The sequence below is a fragment of the Dermacentor silvarum genome, chromosome 10, assembly GCF_013339745.2.
Source record: "Dermacentor silvarum isolate Dsil-2018 chromosome 10, BIME_Dsil_1.4, whole genome shotgun sequence".
Lineage (NCBI taxonomy): Eukaryota > Metazoa > Arthropoda > Arachnida > Ixodida > Ixodidae > Dermacentor > Dermacentor silvarum.
This window is the reverse complement of record NC_051163.1, coordinates 112044334-112057241: the sequence shown is the minus strand read 5'-3', so window position 1 is coordinate 112057241 and position 12908 is coordinate 112044334.

The following is a 12908-nucleotide window of genomic DNA, read 5'->3' as shown; positions in this document are numbered from 1 at the left end:
AGCGTAGCACTGTGCAAAGAGAAAGCTCTTCGGTGTATGGGTTCGTACCGTTTCTCGCCACTGACATAGCGACAACCAGTGTTTCTGGGGCTGGAAGGTAATCCGGCGCACACGCTTTACCTTATTTCGCACGTCGAGCCTCCCCGCGCAAAAATGCAACCTGATTTCTTACGCACGTATTCGCAGGCATGACCCCGGTATTCATGCGCGAGGCTTGTACGATTTATGTGGCTTTTGTAACTACGATTGAGTTCGCCAACATATAAAGCCTTTTGTTTTGCGACGCTTTCTTTGGCTCTTTCTGCCACTTTGCGTGGAAGACGGTCAGGCCTATCAAACTGTGGCCATCCAAGAAAACTTGTATTCAAAGCTACACACATCTTGTAGATGGTCTACTGCAATTTATTTACATGCTAGGACGATGCTCACGCCATCCAGTCAAGAAGTTTGCGCATTTTAAGGTACCGATTTGTCTTACAGCCTTACCCAAAATGATCCTAAATAAATTATTGTTCACGACAGTGAGCTCAAATTATACCTGCAATGAGACAACCCGTAGTTGAAAACTTTGTACTAATTGTGATCGCCTAAAAGACAACGAAATATGTGACACTTTAGGTTTGACAATGCTGGGTATGAAAGTTCATTTCATGGAGTTTTTGTGTCGTCCGTTTTTCGGTGTTATGCTTACTTGGAACAAAAATTGGTGCCTTCATTTTTTTCGAAGTAAACTTCATTTTCGAGTAAACTGTTCCAAGTAAACTTCATGCAGAAGGGTAAAAAGAAGGACACCGACCACTGAAAGAGTACAAGAAAAGGCGTTTCCGCTCCCCTGGCGGGAGCCTTGTTCACAATGAAATCAAGGATGTGCGATACAATGTTTATATTGTTTTAAAATATGACGCAAAGAGCGCGTGTAGATGTAAACTTCATGTTCGAAGTAAACTTCATCGCCACAATCGATTCGATCAAACTATTTAAGGACCAAGGGGTTAGTCATGGAACAAACCGGCCCCCTGAATAGTGTAATGATTTGTTACCGTTTCGTGCAAAGATATGGCGCATTTGCAAGGTCCTGATGGGCTTCCAAATGCGTTCCTTCGTCGCTACGCTGAAAAGCTCGCCCCGTTCCGTGCATGCATTTTGCGCGCATCGATATCATCTGCGGATCTACCGGTTGACTGGCGAGCGGTGCGTATGGTGCCCATACACAAAAAAGGTGACGCTGCGCTGATTTCAAATTATCGTCCTTTATTTCTCACTTTTTCGCGCTGTAAGGTGCCTTGAACATATTGTTGCTAATTACTTAAATAATTTTTGGATAGATAACATTCTCTCTTCTCGTGAACATGGTTCTAGGAAGGGCATCTCTACGGTTACGCAACTAACCACGATAATTCGCAATTTTGCAAGCGGTATACAAAAGTCTGGACAAACTCACCTAATATTTTTGGATTTTCTAAAAGCGGTAGACCTTGTTTCGCATCAAAAGTTTATCTTCAAGCTAAAATACATTGGCCTCCCCCCTTTCATAATAAACTGGATTTCTGCCTACTTAGCAAACCGCGTGCAGTCGGTTTCTGCTAATTGTCACCGCTCGCGTCGTTTGCCATTTACTTCCGGGGTACAAGGTAGCGTGCGGCGACCACTCTTATTTTTGATTTGTATTAATGATAGTGTTAACGCTGTTATTGAACCAGTACAGATTCGTTTATTTGTGGATGACTGCATTTTGTTTCATAAGGTTCTTTGCCGAGAAGATCAAGAACTTTTGAATACTAACCTTCACAACATTTATTCATGGTGGGAACAACGGGACATGAAGCTGATTGAAGAAAAAACAGTATACATAGAGATAACCAAGAAAAGACAGGTGGAAGTTTCCCTATAGTCTTCCCACTCATCCTCTCGCTGAAGTAAATGAATAATAAACATTTGGGTGTGACAATAACTAACCACCTAAGTTAGAATTCTCATATCTCTAATGTATGTGTTTCCTCCTTTAGCAAGCTCTGTATTCTTCGTCCTAAACTGAAACAAGCGCCCCCGGAAGCTAAACTTTATGCATACAGATCACTCATTAGGCCAAAAATGGGATACGCATGCACCGTCTGGGATGCGCATAATAAACACAATATCAATACACTAGCAATGATTCAGCGGAAAGCAGTTAGGTTTATTTTTTTTAAGTACCGTGTAACCGACTCACCAACAACTATCATGCACCCTCATGGTATACAGACATTACATCAACGGCGCAACATTGAAAGACATAAATTTCATTTTCTCCATCTTGCTCCATACACGCGCGCATTAAATACAAGGCTAGAACTAACGCTTTCAAATTTTCGTTTTTCCCCCGTACTATCCAAGAATGGCACACACCACAATTATCGTTGTTCAACAGCACTGACGCAATAGATCTTATTTATTTTTGATCTGTTAATTTGGCAACAAAGATGGGAGCGTTTTGTTTGTTTTCTTCGGAACGCTTGTATGATTTTTTTTTATTTCAACACTCTTGCTTGGGCCCGCAGGGGCCTGCAGTATTTTGTTAATAAATAAATAAATAAATAAATAATAAATAAATAAATAAATAAATAATAAATAAATAAATAAATAAATAAATAAATAAATAAACAAACAAACAAACAAGAGTCAAATGTAAAAGTCTTCAGAATGAGTGTCCTCATGGTTATCCAAATAAAACAGCTGCTTTGAGCAGCCAACTTAGAGAGGCACTTTAAGTTAACGAGCAGCAGTTCGCTTGCATATCACGAGCTGTAAATATTGCTCGTGCACAATGAAGAACATTACGAAGCTGATTTTGCTATTTTGATAAAAAAATTTAATTCACTTCTCGGGTTTTGAGCGCCAAAACCACGATCCCATTATGAGGCACGCCGTATGTTGGGAACTCCGTAATAATCGTAACTACCTCGGTTTTTTTTAACGTGTGCACCCAGAGTACGGTACACGGGCGCTTTTGCGTTGTCGTATTGCTATTTTATTGAACGCTGAAAAAAAATTGCAATCTCAGTATGCTCTCGTTTTCCTCAACCGTGCCTCCGACGTTAAAAAATAAAATAGTATACAGTTTGCACGTGTAAATAGTACTAACGCCATAAAACTTCAATTTCTAATTAGCCCCTGGACTATAGCCCAGAGAATACGGTACTCTTTTTTCCAATATCAGTTTCAATTGTAGAAGTATAGAAGAAGTCTGAGAAATAGCAGAACTGAAATATGGGCGACTTGCGATGAATTCGTCTTCGGAACAAAGCGTCGTGATTTATTCCATGCCTGCAGTGTTTACTTTTCCTAAGAGAGACGTATACCACATATAAGCCCAGATACAATTCGTTATTTTTCTCTAGAACATATTTGTTCAGTGCAAGAGTTGCTAAGTGCCGAGAGATATATTAGAACTGAAATCTGGGCGAGTTCATACGAATACTTTTTAGACCGAAGCGCTATGATAAATTCCGCGCCTCCTCTTCTCAAAAAAAAAAAAAAAACTTTCAACGTTGAGTGCGTGAACTGTCGCACTTCCTTTTCTTTTTTTTTTTCGCCGGCAGGGGTGCGAGAGATGGCAAACATTGAAAAAACAAGCGCGTTCATGCGAAGAAATATGTGGCCCGCAAAACTATAGAAGTATATCTTCGGCTTCGCCGATGTGTATCACGGAGTGTGAGCTTCCAAAATAACAAAGGAGTTTGTAATCAGCGCATATTTGCATTGCGTAATGGGAAATCGTAAAATGAATGGTGTTTGTTGTGATATTTGTAGCGCTCAGGCACATGAATCGCATGAATGGAATAAAATAGCGATATCATTGCGGAAGCGGATGTATCATACGTCACGAAATATATACCATAAGCCGCTAGCACGTCTCAGGTGGATATAAAACCATTAATACACAGACCGCATATTTTTTATTGAAAATAGACGAATGTATTTTTTTTTTCAAAATACGATTATTGCAGAAACTTTAAAGAGGGGAGTGGGGTTGCAATGAAAAAAAAACAATGAATTTTTTTAGAAAGCATGGCTATATGTTATACGGTTAAGAGAAGAGAAAGAATGCTGAAAAAAAAACCAACTACTACAAATGATGATGATGGCGCGGCAGTAAACAAGAATTGTGTCTAGTAGAAAAAAATGGAGAAAGAAAATATCAACAACGAAAAAAAAAGCAAACATGCGTACATAATGGGATGGCGCAGTGAATGTGCAACAACAGAACGGATATACAGGATATGCATTAGAATGACAATAACATGTGGCATCAGTAGTAAAAAGAAATACTCCAAATCAACATTTGGGTAAAAGTGGGTTGTCGGTGATAGATGCAGTAGAAGCCGGTGGATGGTTCCAAACGTTAGTTGTGCGCGGAATGAAAGAATTAAAGAAGGTCTTCGCATTGCAGCTCATAAATCCCGCTTTATTGTTGTGGTCTGCCAGAGCCGAACAAAAGGTAGGGGAGGGGGGGGGGTGAAATGGCATGGCCGCGGCAATCACGTATGATCGTAAATATTATGGAAAAAACACAGACGGGAAACTTTGGGGATAAGTGGCAAGTGAAGACAATGATGTTATTTTCTCTTTATTTCACGCTGGCTGCGTTGTTATAAATTAAAACGGTAAAGCAAGTATGGCGTTATTCTGCACATGTTCGAAGGCTTGAAATGATTTAGCTTAGTTAGGGTCCCAGATTGAAGCTGCATATCCTAATTTTGATCGAACGAGTGTTTTATAAGTGAATATTCTTAGACAGACAGAGGCTTTACGGACGCTGCGCGGGAGGTGCCCTAACATGTGGTTAGCACTACCGATTATCGAGTGCATATGAGGTTTCCATGTCAATGTAGCACTTACAGGAACTCCTAAGTACTGATATACGAGATACAGCCTGTAGTAAAACGTTGTTTAGCATTTCATTGGCCGGTGTTGCCTACAAGCAACATACCAGAAAAAAAATCTTGCTGAGTCTTGGTATTGAGTACGAAGTTTCTGGCAGAATGTCTTCAGCCAACACTGAGTGACGGGCAGCAAGCGTCATTTGTTTATTTAGAGCAGGGACACTGGACGAGAAAGAAGAATTTTGGCGCACGACTCACTTAACTTTGAAAGCACATATACGATACGTGTGTATGCGGCAAACTACTTGAACGCATAGTTTCAAAGTCAATATACACCTATCTTGAAGAGAAGAAAACTTTTTTCCCCAACCAGCACGGATTTCGGCAGCACCTTTCGACTGTGACCCAGTTGGTAGAAACGATTAACGATTTTTCAGCTTCCTTGAACAATAAAGAGCAGGTCGATGCTGTTTTTTTAGGCTTGTCGAAGTGTTTTGATCGGGTGGTACATAGCGAATTAATTAATAAACTGATGGAAATGAATATAAATTATGAAGTTATTATGTGGATCCGCTCGTACCTTAAAGATCGGACACAATACGCTGAAATAGATGGTAACAAATCTAACCAATTAAAGATAACCTCAGGCGTTCCAGAGGGATCCGTTTTAGGACCACTTCATTTTTCTAGTTTACATGAATGATATTGTCACGACTAAAGAAGACAATGAAGGAAGGGGCACGAGCGCAAGCGTCTCTCTCTTCGAAGAAGATAAAGTTGGCGCGGACAATTATTGTTGGGGCTGGAATATAGAGCCTGTGTTTGTTGTCACACCACCGTCGTTCTGTATGCGTTTCTTCGCATCTTGCGACACTGGTGGAGGCGCGGGGTACTCCTTGATGCCCGGAATTCCTGTGCGGAGTGCAACGCCCAGTTCAAACCCGCAATCAGGTCCTACAGTGGAAACTCCTGTCCACCGCTACAGTCGCCGACTGCGGGGCATCAGCCCGGAGGTAATCTTTTTGGAGAACTCCCCACCAACCGGACCCCTACCTAACGAAATGGCAACCGCAGGACCCTCTCAGGTGACTCTGCAGCATCCTCAGACTCCCGAGACATTCCATGGTGATGTTTACGAGGACGTCCAAGATTGGCTCACGCAATACGAGCGAGTCGCCAAGGCGAATCGGTGGACTGCAGAAGAAAAACTCTCACGCGTCTACTTCGCTCTGGCGGACAGCGCTCGTACGTGATACGAGAACCGGGAAGCCACACTGACTTCCTGGAATGAGTTTCGACAGCAGCTTTCCACCACCTTCGCAAACAACGATCGTCGCGATTCTGCCTACCAACTAATCGAGTCACGCATCGAGAAACCGAATGAGAGCGTCGCCATGTTTGCGGAGGACATGACCCGCCTGTTCCGCCGCACTGACCCAGAGATGCCGGAAGCAAAGAAAATCCGCCATCTGATGCGAGGCGTCAAGGAACAACTTTTCGCCGGTCTTCTTCGCAACCCGCCGACAACCGTTGCGGAATTCAACTCGGAAGCTACGCCCATCGAACGAGCACTGTAACAACGCTGCCGACCCTTCGATCGCCCAAGCAACGCCTCGAGCAACGTTTCTGCTCTGGCTGCCGGCAATGAGCTTCGTGAGCTCATCCGGGAGGTTGTTCGTGAAGAGATTCGCAACCTCATTGTGACCCTGCAGGAGTCAGTCGGGGCTTCTGTAGCAGAGGTTGTGCGACAAGAAATCAGGCAGGCATTCTCGTTGCCCGAATCCCTACCGGACCAACGGTCTCTGAGCTACGCATCGGCTGTTCGTCGTCCTCCTCCAGCGGCAGCCTACAACTCATCAACAATGGCTCGTCCTTTCAACGAGGCGCCATCCCCGCCGTACAACGCGCAGCCACTGACCACGCAACCTAGTGTACCTGTGGAAACATCGGCCTACTTCCCTCCGCAGGCAACTGCAGCTTGGCCGCAGAGGACGCCCACAAGTCGACCATTTATTCGCAGGACGGAAATGTGGCGCTCCGTCGACTGCCGTCCTTTGTGCTTTCATTGTGGAGAAGCCGGCCACGTTTACCGTTTTTGCCCGTATCGTGACCCCGGATACCAGAGCTTTCCACCTACCTTTCCTCGAGTTCGCTTCGAAAACAGGCGCTACAGTGACGATGTTGCTCCACAAGGACACCCATTCACTCGTCGAACCCGCTCTCCGTCACCTGCACCGAGCTCTTCGCCGCAAGGCCGCAGTTACGCCGATGTAGTCAGGGGCGGCAGGTCCCCTAGCCCTCGTCGGGGAAACTAACAGAAGCGACCTTTGGGGGGCAGGTTGCCGACTTTCGAAATGCTTCAACACCCCCAACACTATCTGTGCAATCGGACAATATGCCTCTGCCGACCCCAAGGGAAGTCGTAAGTGCCGACCTCGCTGTTTTCATAGACGGACACCGAGTAACCGCGTTAGTAGATACTAGGGCCGATTTCTCAATAATTAACCAGAAACTATCCGATAGCCTTAATAAAGTCAAGACACCATGGACTGGTCCCCACATAAGAACGGCGGGAGGTCAATTGATGACCCCTACAGGCAAATGCACGGCCAGAATTGATATTGGTAGCTCGACGTTTGTTGCAACTTTCGTTATATTGTTGGAGTGCTGCAGAGACGTGATACTGGGAATGGATTTCCTGCACGAATACGGCGCTATTATAAACATTCCGGACAAGTCGGTCACGTTTTGGATGAATGCAGATTTGGCCGTACCATGTGACGATCAGCGACGTGAGCATTTACGTATCTTCGATGACGATGTGACCATCCCTCCGCACTCAAGCGCTCTTGTGCCTGTAACATGCGACTCGCCAAGGTGCTCCAACATGATCGCCGAACAAATTCCTGGTTTGCTGTTTAGTCATGGCGTATCAGTTGCAAGAGGTGTAGTTGACATTACTCGCGGACAGACGGACGTCCTACTAACAAACTTTAGTCCTGAACGCCGGCATCTTACAAGAGGTATGGCAGTCGCGTACGTGGAAGAGCTGAATGAGGTTACCGACTGCATGACTGTTGAACAAGACGATTCCCCCGGTATGCCGAACGTGCCTCTATCCGTTGATGTCGGCCCAAGTTTGCTACCTAAACAGAAAGAAAGACTCCTCGAGCTTATTGATGAGTTTCGGGACTGTTTCTCTTCGATGTCCAAAGTTGGCCAAACGCCACTGACCAAACATCGAATTATTACAGACGAAACGGCGAGACCCATACGGCAAAACCCATACCGGGTGGCAGCGCGAGAACGCGAAGCGATAGAAAACCAGGTACAGAAAATGCTTCAGGATGACGTTATTCAGCCGTCGAAAAGTCCTTGGGCATCGCCGGTAGTGTTAGTCAAAAGAAGGATGGCAGCTTGCGCTTCTGCGTCGACTACCGCAAGCTCCAACCAGGTCACTAAGAAGTAAGAAGGACGTTTACCCGCTACCCCGCATAGACGATTCTCTCGATAGACTACGGCATGCACGCTATTTCTCGTCGATGGATCTAAGAAGCGGCTATTGGCAAATAGAAGTACACGAAAGAGACCGCGAGAAAACAGCATTCGTGACACCTGATGGCCTCTATGAATTTAGGGTACTTCCCTTCGGCTTGTGCTCCGCGCCGGCAACATTTCAGCGGCTAATGGACACCGTTTTATCAGGACTCAAGTGGCAAACTTGCTTAGTATATCTAGACGATGTGATTGTATTCTCTGCGACATTTCACGAGCACTTGAGGCGACTGCGTGATGTTTTTCAAGCCATACGGTCCGCCGGTCTCACGCTTAAGCCGGAAAAATGCCATTTTGGCTTCGAAGAGCTTCTTTTTCTAGGCCATGTTGTCAGTAATGAGGGGGTACGGCCTAATCCGGAAAAGATAGCTGCCGTTGAACATTTTCCTGTGCCATCCGACAAAAAGGCAGTGAGACGATTTTTAGGCTTATGCGCATATTACCGGCTTTTATTCAGAACTGTTCACGCATTGCGTCGCCGTTGACACGCCTCACCAGAGAAGACGTAGCATTCGTATGGGATGAAGACCAGCAGAAAGCATTCGACGAGCTACGGCAACGCCTTCAAAATCCACCGGTCCTGGGACACTTTGATGAAGACGCCCCGACAGCAGTTCACACCGATGCCATCAATATCGGCTTCGGAGCTGTACTTGTACAGTGGCAAGACGGCGCTGAAAAAGTAATAGCTTATGCAAGTAGAAGCCTTTCCCGCACAGAGGAAAATTATTCCACCACAGAAAAAGAGTGTCTTGCGGTGGTTTGGGCGGTGATCAAATTTCGCCCATATTTGTACGGCCGCTCGTTTGATGTTGTCAGTGACCACCACTCACTTTGCTGGCTGACGAACTTAAAAGACCCATCAGGACGATTGGCGCGCTGGAGCCTTAAACTTCAAGAGTTCGACATGACAATTGTGTACAAGTCGGGAAAGTGGCATATGGACGCCGACTGCCTTTCTCGTGCCCCATTCGAACCAGCAAGTACAGAAGATGACGACGCTACAGCGTTTGTTGCGGTTGTCAACACGACTACGCTTGCACACCAGCAACGCGAAGACCCAGAATCGGAGCCCATTATTAGCTTCCTGGAGGGTCGCACTTCTACTCTGCCAAAACGTATTGGAAGAGGACTTCCATCGTTTTGCTTACGCAACGACGTCGTCTATAAAGTGAACTTTTCTCCGAACGGCAGCCCCTACTTGCTCGTCGTCCCACCATCTCTCAGGAATGAAATATTGCAGACATGCCATGATGAAGCAACATCCGGCCATTTGGGCTTCACACGAACGCTCTGCAGAGTGAGACAAAAGTATTACTGGCCAAGATTCACGGCGACCGTTCAACAGTACGTCCGTACATTCCTTGATTGCCAGCGGCGGAAAGTGCCAGCCGTCAAACCAGCAGGCTTCCTTCATCCTATCGAAGTACCCAGAACTCCATTTGCACAAGTCGGAATGGATCTGCTAGGCCCATTTCCAACTTCTGCTACGGGACACCGATGGATTATCGTAGCCACGGACTATCTCACGCGCTACGCCGAAACCAAAGCTCTGCCGCGGGGAACGGCCAGTGAAGCAGTTCGGTTTTTTATAGAGAATGTCGTACTGAGACGTGGCGCCCCCACAGTATTAATAACTGACAGAGGAACTGCATTCACAGCCGAGCTATTGGGCACAGTTTTAAGACTTAGTGGCACATCTCATCGGCAGGCAACGGCGTACCATCCGCAAACGAATGGACTCACGGAGCGCCTCAATAAGACACTTGCGGCTATGCTTTGCATGTATGTTGATGTGGAGCATAAAAACTGGGATGAGATATTGCCGTATGTCACCTTCGCATACAATACGGCTCAGCAAGAGACAACGAGGATGACACCTTTCCGCCTTCTCCACGGTCGCGATGTCACAACCATGCTCGACGCAATGTTGCCGCATGAACATGGATGCGATGGCGTCGAAACTGATGCTGACGACATCACTCAGCTTGCTGAAGAAGCCCGACAACTTGCACGCATACGTATTCGTCGGCAGCAGGAGTACGATGCAGGGCGCTATAACCTTCGCCACCGAAGAGTCTCCTACGAGCCTGGAGAGAGAGTTTGGGTCTGGACTCCTGTTCGCCGTCGTGGCCTTTCAGAGAAACTACTGAGGCGATACTTCGGTCTGTATAAAGTCATCCGACGTCTCTCTGATGTCAACTATGAAGTCGTTTCCGATAGTCCACATTCCTCAAGGCGTCGACGGCATACACCGGAGATTGTGCACGTCGTCCGGATGAAGCCTTATTTGTCCGACTGAAATCACTGCAGCATACGCGTGGACAGATCCTGGCGTCGTCACGATAAAGCATCGGGACGATGCTTTGTTAGAAGAGAGGCAATGTCACGACTAAAGAAGACAATGAAGGAAGGGGCACGAGCGCAAGCATCTCTCGCTCCGAGGAAGATAGAGTTGGCGCGGACAATTATTGTTGGGCCTTGAATATAGAGCCTGTGTTTGTTGTCACACCACCGTCGTTCTGTGTGCGTTTCTTCGCATCTTGCGACAATATTGCTCATCACATTAGTAACAACATTACCATCCGGCTATTTGCAGACGACTCTTTATTATATCGTGAAATCAATAACCAAAACGATCAGGCATCACTTGGCCAAGCCCTTAAAGCTGTAGAAGTTTGGGCCCCGAAGTGTAAAATGAAAATTAACGAATTTAAACCAGTCATGCCCAGAGTTACAAACAGAACAAAGCATGTTATTGAGTGTAATTATGAGATAAATTGAACAATTCTAACAGAAGCTGAAACAATAAAATACCTAGGTGTAACAATTTTAAAAGATTTAGGTTGGAAACCACACGTAGATAGAATTTGTGGAGCTGTAAAAAAAGTTACGGTTCCTTCGCCGCAAATTAAAGCTGGCAACCACATTCGTCAAGCAGCTTGCATATTTAACTGACGTTAGATCGACGTTAGAGTATGCCAGTGTCATATGGGATCCGTTTCAAGCAGGATTATTAAACCGCATTGAGAAGATACAGAGAAAATCCGCAAAGTTTATTCTTTCCCGGTATTATCGTACTGACTTCCGAAATGCTTCGGTTGCTTGATTTGTCTCTACTGGCTCAACGGCGGAAGTTGGCTAGACTTAATTTTTTTTTTGTTATCAAAAGGCCACTTGAATATTGAAACAACACCTTATCTTGCTTCCAGTCAGTCTAGAAACGTCAGGTCAAGCAATCATTGCATGTTCTCAATTCCAAAAGCATATCTGAACATGTACGCGTAATAATTTTTTCCGCGAACGATTAAGGAATGGAACAGTTTTCCGGCGTCTGTTTTGCAGTGGAGTAGCATCGAAAGCTTTGAGGAACGCGTTAAAAACCTTTTATGAAATGAAATCTTACTGGTGTCTTGCAAACGTTGTCACACTGTTATAAAATACATACTGTAGTCTTTCTTTTATACTGCTTGCAATATCACTGTCACAATGCTAAAAACATGTATTTCTTAGCCAAAGTATTGTATTTGTATTTGGTTATTTGTTTTGATGGTTATTGCATTCTATTTTCAACATTCATTGATTCATGTCTTATTTACGTTTGTAAGGTGTTTACATTTTTTTACTTTATGTTCAAACTTGCTGTTCCCACCCTGTTACCACCAAGATGGCCAACAGTATTTGGAAAATATATATATATATATATATATATATATATATATATAGAAGAGAAAGAGGAAGACGACGTTGCTCCTACGATTTATTTATTTATTTATTACAAATACCTACAGCGCCCGAGTTGGGCATTATCGTAGGGGGGTTAATTACAAACATAAAGGTCATATATTGAACTTCAAGAAAAACAGCATCATATCATTTATGGTATTACAAATACAATAGTAATTACTGAGAAATACCAGCCAGCATAGCCCAAGGAGCTACATCTTTGTGCCTTAATCGTTAAACGCTCCCTTAACCCTCTGCCGAGGCCGTAACAGATTGGTGGACGGTGCTGGGTAATACGAACCCAACGACGGAAGCTCTACTCCCTGGTCTTCGCCGCAGCCGTCGCCTTGCCGGACTTCCGCCTTCGCTGATCGAGATGATGTCCCAACTCCAGACCTCTGATGCATCGGGGGCAACTCCTACGGCTCCTACGGGTCCTTGGCTGTACTACCGAGTGCCTCCAAACTTTGGCGGGACCTCAGGGGAAGACGTTGACGAGTGGCTCAAGAACTATAAGCGGGTGAGCAGAAGCAACGGCTGGAACTCGGCAGCGCAACTCGGTCATGTTGTATTTTCAATGACGAACACTGCTCTCGTGTGGTATGAAACCACGAGGACATGTTCACCACTTGGAATCGTTTTGTTGACGAAGTACAGAAGTGCTTCGGCGATTCTAACGCGAAGAAGAAGCGAGCGGAGCAGACATTGGCTTAGAGGGCACAGCTTCCAGGGGAGACATGTACCACATATATAGAAGAAATTTTG